Consider the following 12,673-nt stretch of genomic DNA (forward strand, 5'->3'; position numbering starts at 1 on the left):
CACAACTAAAATAATGAAGTTAGATTCCTATCTCCGACTAGTTACCAAAAACAACTTGAAAGAAACTAAATATTTCAATATATGCCCTGACATTTTGAAGATACTAGAAGGATGAAAGAAAATGATAGATCCCATTGGAATTGTAAAGATTTTCTAGCAAAGCCCCTCAAACTACAACAATACCTGGGGCAGACATGGTGCTGGAGAAGGAGCTGAGAGTGCTATATCTTGTTCCAAAGGCAAACAGGAGAAGACTGTCTCATGGGCAGCAAGGAAGAGGGTGTCAAGGCCCACCCCTACAGTGACATATTTCCTCCAACAAGGACACATCTACTCCAATGAGGCCACACCTACTCCAACAGGGCCACATCTCCTAGTAGTGCCATTCCCTAGAACAAGCATATTCAAATGACCACACATATGCATTCCACAAGATAGAGTTTAAAAGTCTTGACATGATAACCAAGGCCTTTAACACAAAAGGTACTTAGTTCTTTGGTCATTGATTTGTTTCATAATCAATCAGTAATATGTGTTGCTCAATTCTGCAGCTAAGATATAATAAAAAGATTGATAATGTACTGACTGAACCACATAGGTCATATATTGTGGTAGGAAAGATAGGGTAAACCAATCAAATAAATTAAGAAAGACTTTTATTAAGTGATATGAAAACTATGAACATTAAGAATATTGAAGGGCAAGAAGGGAGAGCCTCATTTTAAGTAAAGTCATCAGGAAAAGTATGACTAAGTAGTACACATTTATTTTAAGATGAAAGAAGCAGTTTTGTTAAGAGTGTCAAGTACAAAACTCCATGCAAAGAAAATAGGTTGTGCAAAGGCACTGAGATAGAAAAGGCCTTGGTATAATCAAAGAACTGGAATAAAACTCATATCGGATTCAATTTACTGAGTGCAAAGTGCAGTTTTTAGGTGAGACTAGAGATATAAAAAGAACTTTAGCTTTTTTCCTAGGCTGACTAGGAGTTGACTTACTAATTAAAGTGGTAGAGTAGCAAGACTTAACTTACACTTAAACACTTACATTTTTGGTGTATGTCTGCGACAATATGCTAATCAAAGCTGTGAAAAAAATCAGTTTACTAGGAGAGGGAAGCTTAAAGGAGAGAAGAAGCAGATCAAATACTTAGTTGTAGAGAGCCCTTTGGGGCCACTTGCTTCTAGACTCTTGGCTGGAATTTGACATCAGACCAGGATCAAAAGAAGTAAGCTCAAAGCAAGAATCTGACTTTGGGCCAGGACACAGGAAATAGGCCCAGATTAAGAGCCCTAGACATGAAAATCAGGCTTTTAAGAGATAGGATTTAGGGCAGTGTCTCTTTGAGGTATTGAAGGATGCACCATCACGTGTTTATGTGCAGGAGTTGGCAGTCAAAGTTTGTAGTATAAGGGTGATGCACTTGGTTTTGATTTTGGAGAGACTGGATTGTTTGTTGGAGGTTGAATTTTGCTTTCCAAAGTTGTGGTTGTGCTCTGGTGTTGCAAGGGAAACTTAAAAATTATAGTTAAATTGCCAGTGTTCCACTGGCTGTAGTTTGAAGTTGCATCACAGGCTCAGATTCTTATTCACACATATTTGTAATTATGAAAAACTCAAGTGGGTAGAGATTGTTGCAGGATTTGCAAAGAATTGATGAGGCTATGGAACTTGGGACATTGCAGCCTGGCTTGCCTACTCTGGCTGCCATTCCAGGAAATACATATAGAATTATTATGGATTTGGAGGACTGTTTTCTATTGTTCCTTTACATCCTGATGATTGTAAAAGGTTTGTATTTAGTAGCTTGCTTGTAATTTTGAAGAGCCCATGAAGTGATATCATTGGAAAGTTTTGCCTCAAGGAATGGCTAATAGTGCTATATTATGTAAAAAGTTTTGTTGCTGCTTCAATACAAGAAGTTAGGATTTTAAATCTTTCAGTGTATATTATTCTTTATATGGATGGTATTTTATTAGCTGATTTTTCTGAGGGTGTTTTATTAGAAGACTTTGCTTTTATATGCTAAGCTTTAAAATTTTGGTAAGTGGTTGTTGCTTCAGAAAATATTCAAAGGTAATATATTTTTCAATATTTGGGACATCAGTTATATCTTAAACTGTGGCACAGAAATTTCATGTTGTTGATGGGCCTAGTGCTGTTTGTATGCTGATGCTAATTTCACTCTCCTGGGAGGGATTGCAGACAAGGAGTGATTCATACTCAAGTGATTTCTTGTGAACCAATCCCCTAATGAATGAAGGAGCCAATCACTGGGCGAGTAGGCAGGACTTCCAGATTGGAGGGGGGAAGAGAAGAAGCAGGAGAGTTAAAGTCTCTTTTGGTCAGGGATAGCATAAAGACAAGATGTAGCTATGAGTGTCTCCTGGATTCAATGGTGGATCTGTCAGGATTTACTACCAGAGGATATAGATTTAATAAGGCTTACAAAGATTAGAATTGTAGTTGCTATACTCAACGATTGAGTTACTGTCATTTGTGAACTAAGTTTGTGTGGTATTTTCCTTAATGTTGAGGCTTGTCTGGATTTAAGAGAGAAAAGTATGGCAGCAAAGTGTGGGTTTGCCTGAGGTGCACCACAAAGGCAGTGGGGGATTTGAAGCATGGGGTTGGCTTGTTAGTAACCTGCCTGTGGGATCTTAATGAGATCGGTGGAGATGTTTCCAGAGATCCAGGCTAGACAGTCTTCTTGAGATTAAAACACGTCAGACATTGCCCACCAGTGCATGGCCTGCCAGGCTGCTGGGGCATAGGTACAAGTGCCAGACCTATTTTTGAATATTTCCCACAACAAATTCAAGTAAGAAAAGATAGTTTACTTACCTTTAAATGATTTTCAAAAACGTCTACGAGATGTTAATTGGCTAAGACCTCACTTTAAGCTTACCACAGTAGAAGTTAAAACTATGTTTGATATTCTCAAGTGTGTGGTGGTGAGCTGTACACAGACAGCCTGGTCCCCAGTCAAGCAAACCCTGGTGCCCTGGTGGGTGGTAATTTCTACCTGCATGAGAAGGAAGGAAGGAGTTCTGCCACGCTTTCTGGGTACCTGGCTCTTGTCATGTAGCTACAGCCCCCCTGTAGAGAGATATGGGCATCAAGCCTTCCCACATGCAAATAAGAATTCCCCAAACTCTCAGTCCAAGCCAATGAGAAGTACCTGCTGTCAAAGCGTGAATCATCCCCCAAACTGTTTATAAATCCTATCCAGGGAATAAAAGTTGTGTGAGAACTACTCCATAATCTGAGCCATTTGTCCGAAGAACTGAAACACTTGGGAAGAGATCTGCTCTCCCTAAGCACCACTTGAGGATCTGCCACATTCCTCACTGGCTTCTTGTCAGCCCAGCCCAACCCAACTCAGTGCCGACATACCAGAATTACTGAGTAACCTGGAAGGCATGACAGAGATGGTGGTGGAGCCAACTGCCACAGAGGAAGAAGGGAAGTGACTTCTCCTCCTTGCCCACACTCACTTCCCTTTGCCTGAACCCTCACACCTGGCCTGGCCAGAGATCTCTGTGGAAAGCCTCTGGTACTCAGGCCCACACTCAAGGTGGGGTGCAAATCCTAATTTCACACTATAATTAACTGACAAGGGATGAATAGCTTTGAAGAAAGTAGAGGAATTTTTTAGTCAACAACAGATACATTATATAGACAACAATCAATTGTTGCCTGTTTGTATTATTGCTACTCATGTGCCCAGAGCAGTTCTTTGGCAAAAGGAACCATTAATGTGGATTTATCTTTCTTCATATCCAAATATATTAATTTAATACTGTATCATGAAGCTGTTACTGTGTCAATAAAGAATTGTAAGATAGAATCATGAAAGTATTTTTGGAAAGAACTTGGTGAAATATTTATTCTTTATCCCAAATAGTAAATAAATGCAGACTGCTGATATTTGGCCTATTGTATGTGCAAAATTTTTAGGCAAAACTGATAATCATTATCCAAAAGTTAACTTGTTACAATTTGCCTCTATGCATGCTTTTGTACTTCCTGTAAATTTACACATGCAGCCTGCTACATCCACTCTAGTAGTGACTCACGTGACAGGCCTAGAAACCTGGAAGCAGTCCTGAGACAAAGAGTTTCACGGAAACTTAGCCTCCTGGAACCTTGGCATTCCCATAACACATGTGCTCCAAACTTGTCCCCACGTTAGTCTGGTGTGTGGATTCGTGTACTCTCTTTCAGATTGTTTTATTATAAGTGCCTTTAAGGATTGATTTTGACATATAGTTAAACCTCCACCAGTGTTCCAATGTCCTAGAAAGTCCTTGAGCTGACCCTGAGCTTGGAATTCAGTAACATTCAAATTTACCTCTAGTAGAGACAGTGAAAATAATCAGGCATTACAATTTACTTGAATAAGAGCTAGAAAGCTCAGGGCTAGTCTTCATAGTAATTACTTGGAACAATAGCCGAGTCATCCCCATACACAGGAATACACAATGGCCTAGGAAATAGGTAGATTGTGGTTTTAGGAGGAACTGAAGTATTATTCATGAAAAGGTTAGTAGAATGGAATTCCCCTCGTGCATGTTTTTCACTAGGCTCAGAGGAATAGCATTATCAGGTATTTACTAAAGGACCCCTGGTGGTGGGTTTAACAATAAACTAGCATTGCATCAGAGCATTCACCTGGCTCCTGTTTTTAGCTGATCTTAATTAAGGGTTGTTCCTATTCTCAGTTGTAAACACCGCCTGGCTCCCGCCATATTTTTATGTATGCATTTTCTTTGTTTTGTGTCAAGAACCAATGTAACTTGGTGGATGTATTCACCTAGCTTCCTTGTTTTTTTTTTTTTTTTTTTTCTGTATTAAAAGTCTTGTTTTTTTTTGTTTTTTGTTTTTTGTTTTTTTTTCTTTCTTTTTTAATTTTTAATATTTTTATTACATATTTTCCTCAATTACATTTCCAATGCTATCCCAAAAGTCCCCCATAGCGCCCCCCACTTCCCTACCCACCCATTCCCATTCTTTTGGCCCTGGCATTCCCCTATATTGGGGCATATAAAGTTTGCAAGTCCAATGGGTCTCTCTTTCCAGTGATGGCCGACTAGGCCATCTTTCCATACATATGCAGCTAGAGACAAGAGCTCTGGGGTACTGGTTAGTACATCATGTTGTTCCAACAATAGGGTTGCAGATCCCTTTAGCTCCTTGGGTACTTTCTCTAGCTTCTCCATTGGGAGCCCTGTGATACATCCAATAGCTGACTGTGAGCATCCACTCCTGTGTTTGCTAGGCCCCGGCATCGTCTCACAAGAGACAGCTATATTACACACTCTCTTGTGTCTGTGTCTGTTTGTCACCCCTCTGCACCAACTCCTTGCTCACCTGTAACTGGAAACCTGAGTTTCCTGCAGATCGAGGACTCGACTAAGGTGTGTCTGCAGCAGCAGCCCATAGAAAATGAGCTTACTGTATTTACAGATGGCTCATCTAATGAGAAGGCAGCATATATAATTGGATCACGTGTTTATTCTCTTACGTTTTTCCCTGCTTCAGGACTGATTATTGAATTATGTGCTGTTACCACTGTTTTTGAAATGTTGGAAAACCAAGCTTTTAATTTGTATATTGATAGCCAATCTATAGCTAATGGTTTACAACTGCTTGAAACTGTTCCTTTTTAAAATACTGCTAATTCTCAAATTTTGCAATTTTTATGCAAGTACAACTTAATTTAAGAGAACGTACTGTTCCTTCACTTTATAGGACATTTAAGAGCCCATACTGGATTGCCTGGATCCCTTAGTGAGGGCAATGCCACAGCAGATTTCTATACCAGGCAGATTATAGTCCTTATACAGGAATAATTAGCCATACAATCTCATTCTTTACATCATCAAAATAGTAATAGCTTGAGACAGTAATTTGGTATTTCTAGAGAATGTGCAATTCCAATTGTAAAGACTTGCCCTCAGTGTTCTCAATTTATACCTGTATCACATAATGGTATTAGTCCTGGAAGCCTTATACCTAAATCAATTATGGTAAATGGATGTTACTCATATTTCTGATTTTGGAAAATTAAAATATCTACATGTGACTATTGATAACTTTTCAGGCTTTCTAGTTGCAACTGCTTTAACAGGAGAAGCAACTAAAAGTGTAATTAGTCATGTCTATATTGTTTTTCTATGCTTGGAGTTCTAAATCAGATTAAAACAGATAATGGAACTGGCTATTGCACTCAAGTATTTGAGATGCTTTTTTGGCAATTTAATATTACCCATATTACTGTGATTCCTTATAATCCTTAGGGACAAAATCTTGTGAAAAACGTATTGTTGAACTTTATTTATTTTTTTTTAATATTTTTATTACATATTTTCCTCAATTACATTTCCAATACTATCCCAAAAGTCCCCCATAGCGCCCCCCACTTCCCTACCCACCCATTCCCATTCTTTTGGCCCTGGCATTCCCCTATATTGGGGCATATAAAGTTTGCAAGTCCAATGGGCCTCTCTTTCCATTGATGGCCGACTAGGCCATCTTTCGATACATATGCAGCTAGAGACAAGAGCTCCAGGGTTCTGGTTAGTACATCATGTTGTTCCAACAATAGGGTTGCAGATCCCTTTAGCTCCTTGGGTACTTTCTCTAGCTTCTCCATTGGGAGCCCTGTGATACATCCAATAGCTGACTGTGAACATCCACTCCTGTGTTTGCTAGGCCCCGGCATCGTCTCACAAGAGACAGCTATATTTGGGTACTTTCAGCAAGATCTTGCTAGTGTATGCAATGGTGTCAGCGTTTAGAAGCTGAATATGAGACGGATCCCTGGATACAGCAGTCTCTAAATGGTCCATCCTTTCATCACAGCTACGAACTTTGTCTCTGTAGCTCCTTCCCTGGGTGTTTTGTTCCCAATTCTAAGAAGGTGCACAGTGTCCACACTTTGGTCTTCATTCTTCTTGAGTTTCATGCGTTTATCAAATTGTATCTTATATCTTGGGTATCCTAAGTTTTGGGCTAATATCCACTTATCAATGAATACATATTGTGTGAGTTCTTTTGTGATTGAGTTACTTCACTCAAGATGATGCCCTCCAGGTCCATCCATTTGGCTAGGAATTTCATAAATTCATTCTTTTTAATAGCTGAGTAGTACTCCATTGTGTAAATGTACCATAATTTCTGTATCCATTCCTCTGTTGAGGGACATCTGGGTTCTTTCCAGCTTCTGGCTATTATAAATAGGGCTGCTATGAACATAGTGGAGCATGTGTCTTTTTTACCGGTTGGGACATCTTCTGGATATATGCCCAGGAGAGGTATTGCTGGATCCTCCGGTAGTACTATGTCCAATTTTCTGAGGAACCGCCAGACTGATTTCCAGAGTGGTTGTACAAGCTTGCAATCCCACCAACAATGGAGGAGTGTTCCTCTTTCTCCACATCCTCGCCAGCATCTGCTGTCACCTGAATTTTTGATCTTAGCCATTCTGACTGGTGTGAGGTGGAATCTCAGGGTTGTTTTGATTTGCATTTCCCTGATGATTAAGGATGTTGAACATTTTTTCAGGTGTTTCTCTGCCATTCGGTATTCCTCAGGTGAGAATTCTTTGTTCAGTTCTGAGCCCCATTTTTTAATGGGGTTATTTGACTTTCTGGAGTCCACCTTCTTGAGTTCTTTATATATATTGGATATTAGTCCCTTATCTGATTTAGGATAGGTGAAGATCCTTTCCCAATCTGTTGGTGGTTTTTTTGTCTTATTGATGGTGTCTTTAGCCTTGCAGAAGCTTTGTAGTTTCATGAGGTCCCACTTGTCAATTCTCGATCTTACAGCACAAGCCATTACTGTTCTATTCAGGAATTTTTCCCCTGTGCCCATATCTTCAAGGCTTTTCCCCACTTTCTCCTCTATAAGTTTCAGTGTCTCTGGTTTTATGTGAAGTTCCTTGATCCACTTAGACTTGACCTTAGTACAAGGAGATAGGAATGGATCGATTCGCATTCTTCTACATGTTAACAACCAGTTGTGCCAGCACCATTTGTTGAAAATGCTGTCTTTCTTCCACTGGATGTTTTTAGCTCCCTTGTCGAAGATCAAGTGACCATAGGTGTGTGGGTTCATTTCTGGGTCTTCAATTCTATTCCATTGGTCTATTTGTCTGTCACTATACCAGTACCATGCAGTTTTTATCACAATTGCTCTGTAGTAGAGCTTTAGGTCCGGCATGGTGATTCCACCAGAGGTTCTTTTATCCTTGAGAAGAGTTTTTGCTATCCTAGGTTTTTTGTTATTCCAGATGAATTTGCAGATTGTACTTTCTAATTCGTTGAAGAATTGATTTGGAATTTTGATGGGGATTGCATTGAATCTGTAGATTGCTTTTGGCAAGATAGCCATTTTTACAATGTTGATCCTGCCAATCCATGAGCATGGGAGATCTTTCCATCTTCTGAGATCTTCTATAATTTCTTTCTTCAGAGACTTGAAGTTTTTATTATACAGATCTTTCACTTCCTTAGTTAGAGTCACGCCAAGATATTTTATATTATTTGTGACTATTGAGAAGGGTGTTGTTTCCCTAATTTCTTTCTCAGCCTGTTTATTCTTTGTGTAGAGAAAGGCCATTGATTTGTTTGAGTTAATTTTATATCCAGCTACTTCACCGAAGCTGTTTATCAGGCTTAGGAGTTCTCTGGTGGAATTTTTAGGGTCACTTATATATACTATCATATCATCTGCAAAAAGTGATATTTTGACTTCATCTTTTCCAATTTGTATCCCTTTGATCTCCTTTTGTTGTCGAATTGCTCTGGCTAGGACTTCAAGTACAATGTTGAATAGGTATGGAGAAAGTGGACAGCCTTGTCTAGTCCCTGATTTTATAGGGATTGCTTCAAGCTTCTCACCATTTACTTTGATGTTGGCTACTGGTTTGCTGTAGATTGCTTTTATCATGTTTAGGTATGGGCCTTGAATTCCTGATCTTTCCAAGACTTTTATCATGAATGGGTGTTGGATCTTGTCAAATGCTTTTTCCGCATCTAACGAGATGACCATGTGGTTTTTGTCTTTGAGTTTGTTTATATACTGGATTACGTTGATGGATTTCCGTATATTGAACCATCCCTGCATCCCTGGGATGAAACCTACTTGGTCAGGATGGATGATTGTTTTGATGTGTTCTTGGATTCGGTTAGCCAGAACTTTATTGAGGATTTTTGCATCAATATTCATAAGGGATATTGGTCTGAAGTTTTCTATCTTTGTTGGGTCTTTTTGTGGTTTAGGTATCAGAGTAATTGTGGCTTCATAGAATGAGTTGGGTAGAGTACCTTCTGTTTCTATTTTGTGAAATAGTTTGTGAAGAACTGGGATTAGATCTTCTTTGAAGGTCTGATAGAACTCTGCACTAAACCCATCTGGTCCTGGGCTTTTTTTAGTTGGGAGACTATTAATGACTGCTTCTATTTCTTTGGGGGATATAGGGCTGTTTAGATCATTAACCTGATCTTGATTCAACTTTGGTACCTGGTATCTGTCTAGGAACTTCTCCATTTCATCCAGGTTCTCCAGTTTTGTTGAGTATAGCCTTTGGTAGAAGGATCTGATGGTGTTTTGGATGTCTTCAGGATCTGTTGTTATGTCTCCTTTTTCATTTCTGATTTTGTTAATTAGGATGCTTTCCCTGTGCCCTCTAGTGAGTCTGGCTAAGGGTTTATCTATCTTGTTGATTTTCTCAAAGAACCAGCTCCTTGATTGGTTGATTCTTTGAATAGTTTTTCTTGTTTCCACTTGGTTGATTTCACCCCTGAGTTTGATTATTTCCTGCCGTCTACTCCTCTTGGGTGAATTTGCTTCCTTTTGTTCTAGTGCTTTTAGGTGTGTTGTCAAGCTGCTAATGTGTGCTCTCTCTAGTTTCCTTTTGGAGGCACTCAGAGCTATGAGTTTTCCTCTTAAAAATGCTTTCATTGCGTCCCATAAGTTTGGGTATGTTGTGGCTTCATTTTCATTGAACTCTAAAAAGTCCTTAATTTCTTTCTTTATTCCTTCCTTGACCAAGGTATCGTTGAGAAGAGTGTTGTTCAGTTTCCACGTGAAGGTTGGCTTTCTATTATTTATTTTGTTATTGAAGATCAGCCTTAGTCCATGGTGATCTGATAGGATGCATGGGACAATTTCAATATTTTTATATCTGTTGAGGCCTGTTTTGTGACCAATTATGTGGTCAATTTTGGAGAAGGTACCATGAGGTGCTGAGAAGAAGGTATATCCTTTTGTTTTAGGATAGAATGTTCTGTAGATATCTGCCAGATCCATTTGATTCATAATTTCTCTTAGTTTCACTGTGTCCCTGTTTAGTTTCTGTTTCCATGATCTGTCCATTGGTGAAAGTGGTGTGTTGAAGTCTCCCACTATTATTGTATGAGGTGCAATGTGTGCTTTGAGATTTACTAAAGTTTCTTTAATGAATGTGGCTGCCTTTGTATTTGGAGCATAGATATTCAGGATTGATAGTTCCTCTTGGAGGATTTTACCTTTGATGAGTATGAAGTGTCCCTCCCTGTCTTTTTTAATGACTTTGGGTTGGAAGTCAATCTTATCAGATATTAGAATGGCTACTCCAGCTTGTTTCTTCATGCCATTTGCTTGGAAAATTGTTTTCCAGACTTTCATTCTGAGGTAGTGTCTATCCTTTTCTCTGAGATGAGTTTCCTGTAAGCAGCAAAATGTTGGGTCTTGTTTGTGTAGCCAGTTTGTTAGTCTATGTCTTTTTATCGGGGAGTTGAGTCCATTGATATTAAGAGATATTAAGGAAAAGTAATTGTTTCCTGTTATTTTTGATGTTAAAGTTGGCATTTTGTTCTTGTGGCTGTCTTCTTTTATGTTTGTTGAGGGATTACCTTCTTGTTGTTTCTAGGGCGTGGTTCCTGTCCTTGTATTGGTTTTTTTCTGTTATTATCCTTTGAAGGGCTGGATTCGTGGAGAGATAATGTGTGAATTTGGTTTTGTCGTGGAATACTTTGGTTTCTCCATCTATGTTAATTGAGAGTTTGGCTGGGTATAGTAGCCTGGGCTGGAATTTGTGTTCTTTTAGTGTCTGTATAACATCTGTCCAGGATCTTCTGGCTTTCATAGTCTCTGGTGAAAAGTCTGGTGTAATTCTGATAGGCTTGCCTTTATATGTTACTTGGCCTTTTTCTCTTACTGCTTTTAGTATTCTATCTTTATTTAGAGCATTTGTTGCTCTGATTATTATGTGTCGGGAGGTATTTCTTTTCTGGTCCAGTCTATTTGGAGTTCTGTAGGCTTCTTGTATGTTCATGGGCATCTCTTTCTTTAGATTTGGGAAGTTTTCTTCTATAATTTTGTTGAAGATGTTTGCTGGTCCTTTGAGTTGAAAATCTTCATTCTCATCCACTCCTATTATCCGTAGGTTTGGTCTTCTCATTATGTCCTGTATTTCTTGGATGTTTTGAGTTAGGATTTTTTTGCATTTTACATTTTCCTTGATTGTTGTGCCGATGTTCTCTATGGAATCTTCTGCACCTGAGATTCTCTCTTCCATCTCTTGTATTCTGTTGCTGATGCTCGTATCTATGGTTCCAGATTTCTTTCCTAGGGTTTCTATCTCCAGCGTTGCCTCATTTTGGGTTTTCTTTATTGTGTCTACTTCCCTTTTTAGGTCTAGTATGGTTTTGTTCATTTCCATCATCTGTTTGGATATGTTTTCCTGTTTTTCTGTAAGGACTTCTACCTGTTTGATTATGTTATCATGTTTTTCTTTAAGGATTTGTAACTCTTTAGCAGTGTTCTCCTGAAATTCTTTAAGGGATTTTTGTGCTTCCTCTTTATTGTCTTCTGCCTTTTTAGCAGTGTTCTCCTGCATTTCTTTAAGTGTGTTATTAAAGTCCTTCTTGAAGTCCTCTATCATCATCAGGAGATATGCTTTTAAATCCGTGTCTAGCTTTTCCGGTGTGTTGGGGTGCCCTGGACTGGGCGAAGTGGGGGTGCTGGGTTCTGATGATGGTGAGTGGTCTTGGTTTCTGTTAGTAAGATTATTACGTTTACCTTTCGCCATCTGGTAATCTCTGGGGTTAGTTGTTATCGTTGTCACTATTTAAAGATTGGAGCAGAAGCTGTGTTCCACTCACCAGCAGTCTCTAAATCCTGCGGTGGGGGTCGTGGGTAGCTGACGGTACCCCGGTGCTGGTCCAGCCGGAAGAGGCCTGTGGTCCTACTCAGGCCGTTTTTCTGCTTCTCTAACTAATGCAGTCTCTGGTCCCGCGTGCAATTGGATTGGAGCAGAAGCTGTGTTCCACTCTCCAGAAGTCTTAAGATCCTGTGGTGGGTGTTGTGGGTAGCTGGTGAGTGTCAGCCGACCCTGCGCCCCAGCTGCCCCGGTGCTTTTCTGACCGGAAGAGGGTTGTGGCCCTATGTAGGCCGGATTTCTCTCTCCCCAACCAGAGCAGTCTCAGGTCCCGCGTGATTGGACTGGAGCAGAAGCTGTGTTCCACTCACCAGCAGTCCCAAAATCCTGTGGCGGGGGTCGTGGGTAGCTGGCGGGTGTCAGGCAACCCTGCGCTCCCGCTACCCTGGCGCTGATCCAGCAGGATGAGGCCTGTGGCCCTACTCAGGCCGGTTTCTGCTTCCCTAACTAATGCAGTCTCAG

The 12,673-nt window shown here is 39.9% G+C and overlaps 1 protein-coding gene across 1 annotated transcript in view; it reads right to left on the reverse strand.

Annotated features, from left to right (window-relative positions):
• Positions 1-12,673, reverse strand: part of Il1rapl2 (interleukin 1 receptor accessory protein like 2) — a 664,928-nt gene that overhangs the window by 272,341 nt on the left and 379,914 nt on the right. The gene's annotated exons all lie outside the window — the stretch shown is intronic.

The sequence above is a fragment of the Mus caroli genome, unplaced genomic scaffold (genome assembly GCF_978045245.1).
Source record: "Mus caroli unplaced genomic scaffold, Mus_caroli_1 scaffold_5, whole genome shotgun sequence".
Taxonomy (NCBI): Eukaryota; Metazoa; Chordata; class Mammalia; order Rodentia; family Muridae; genus Mus; species Mus caroli.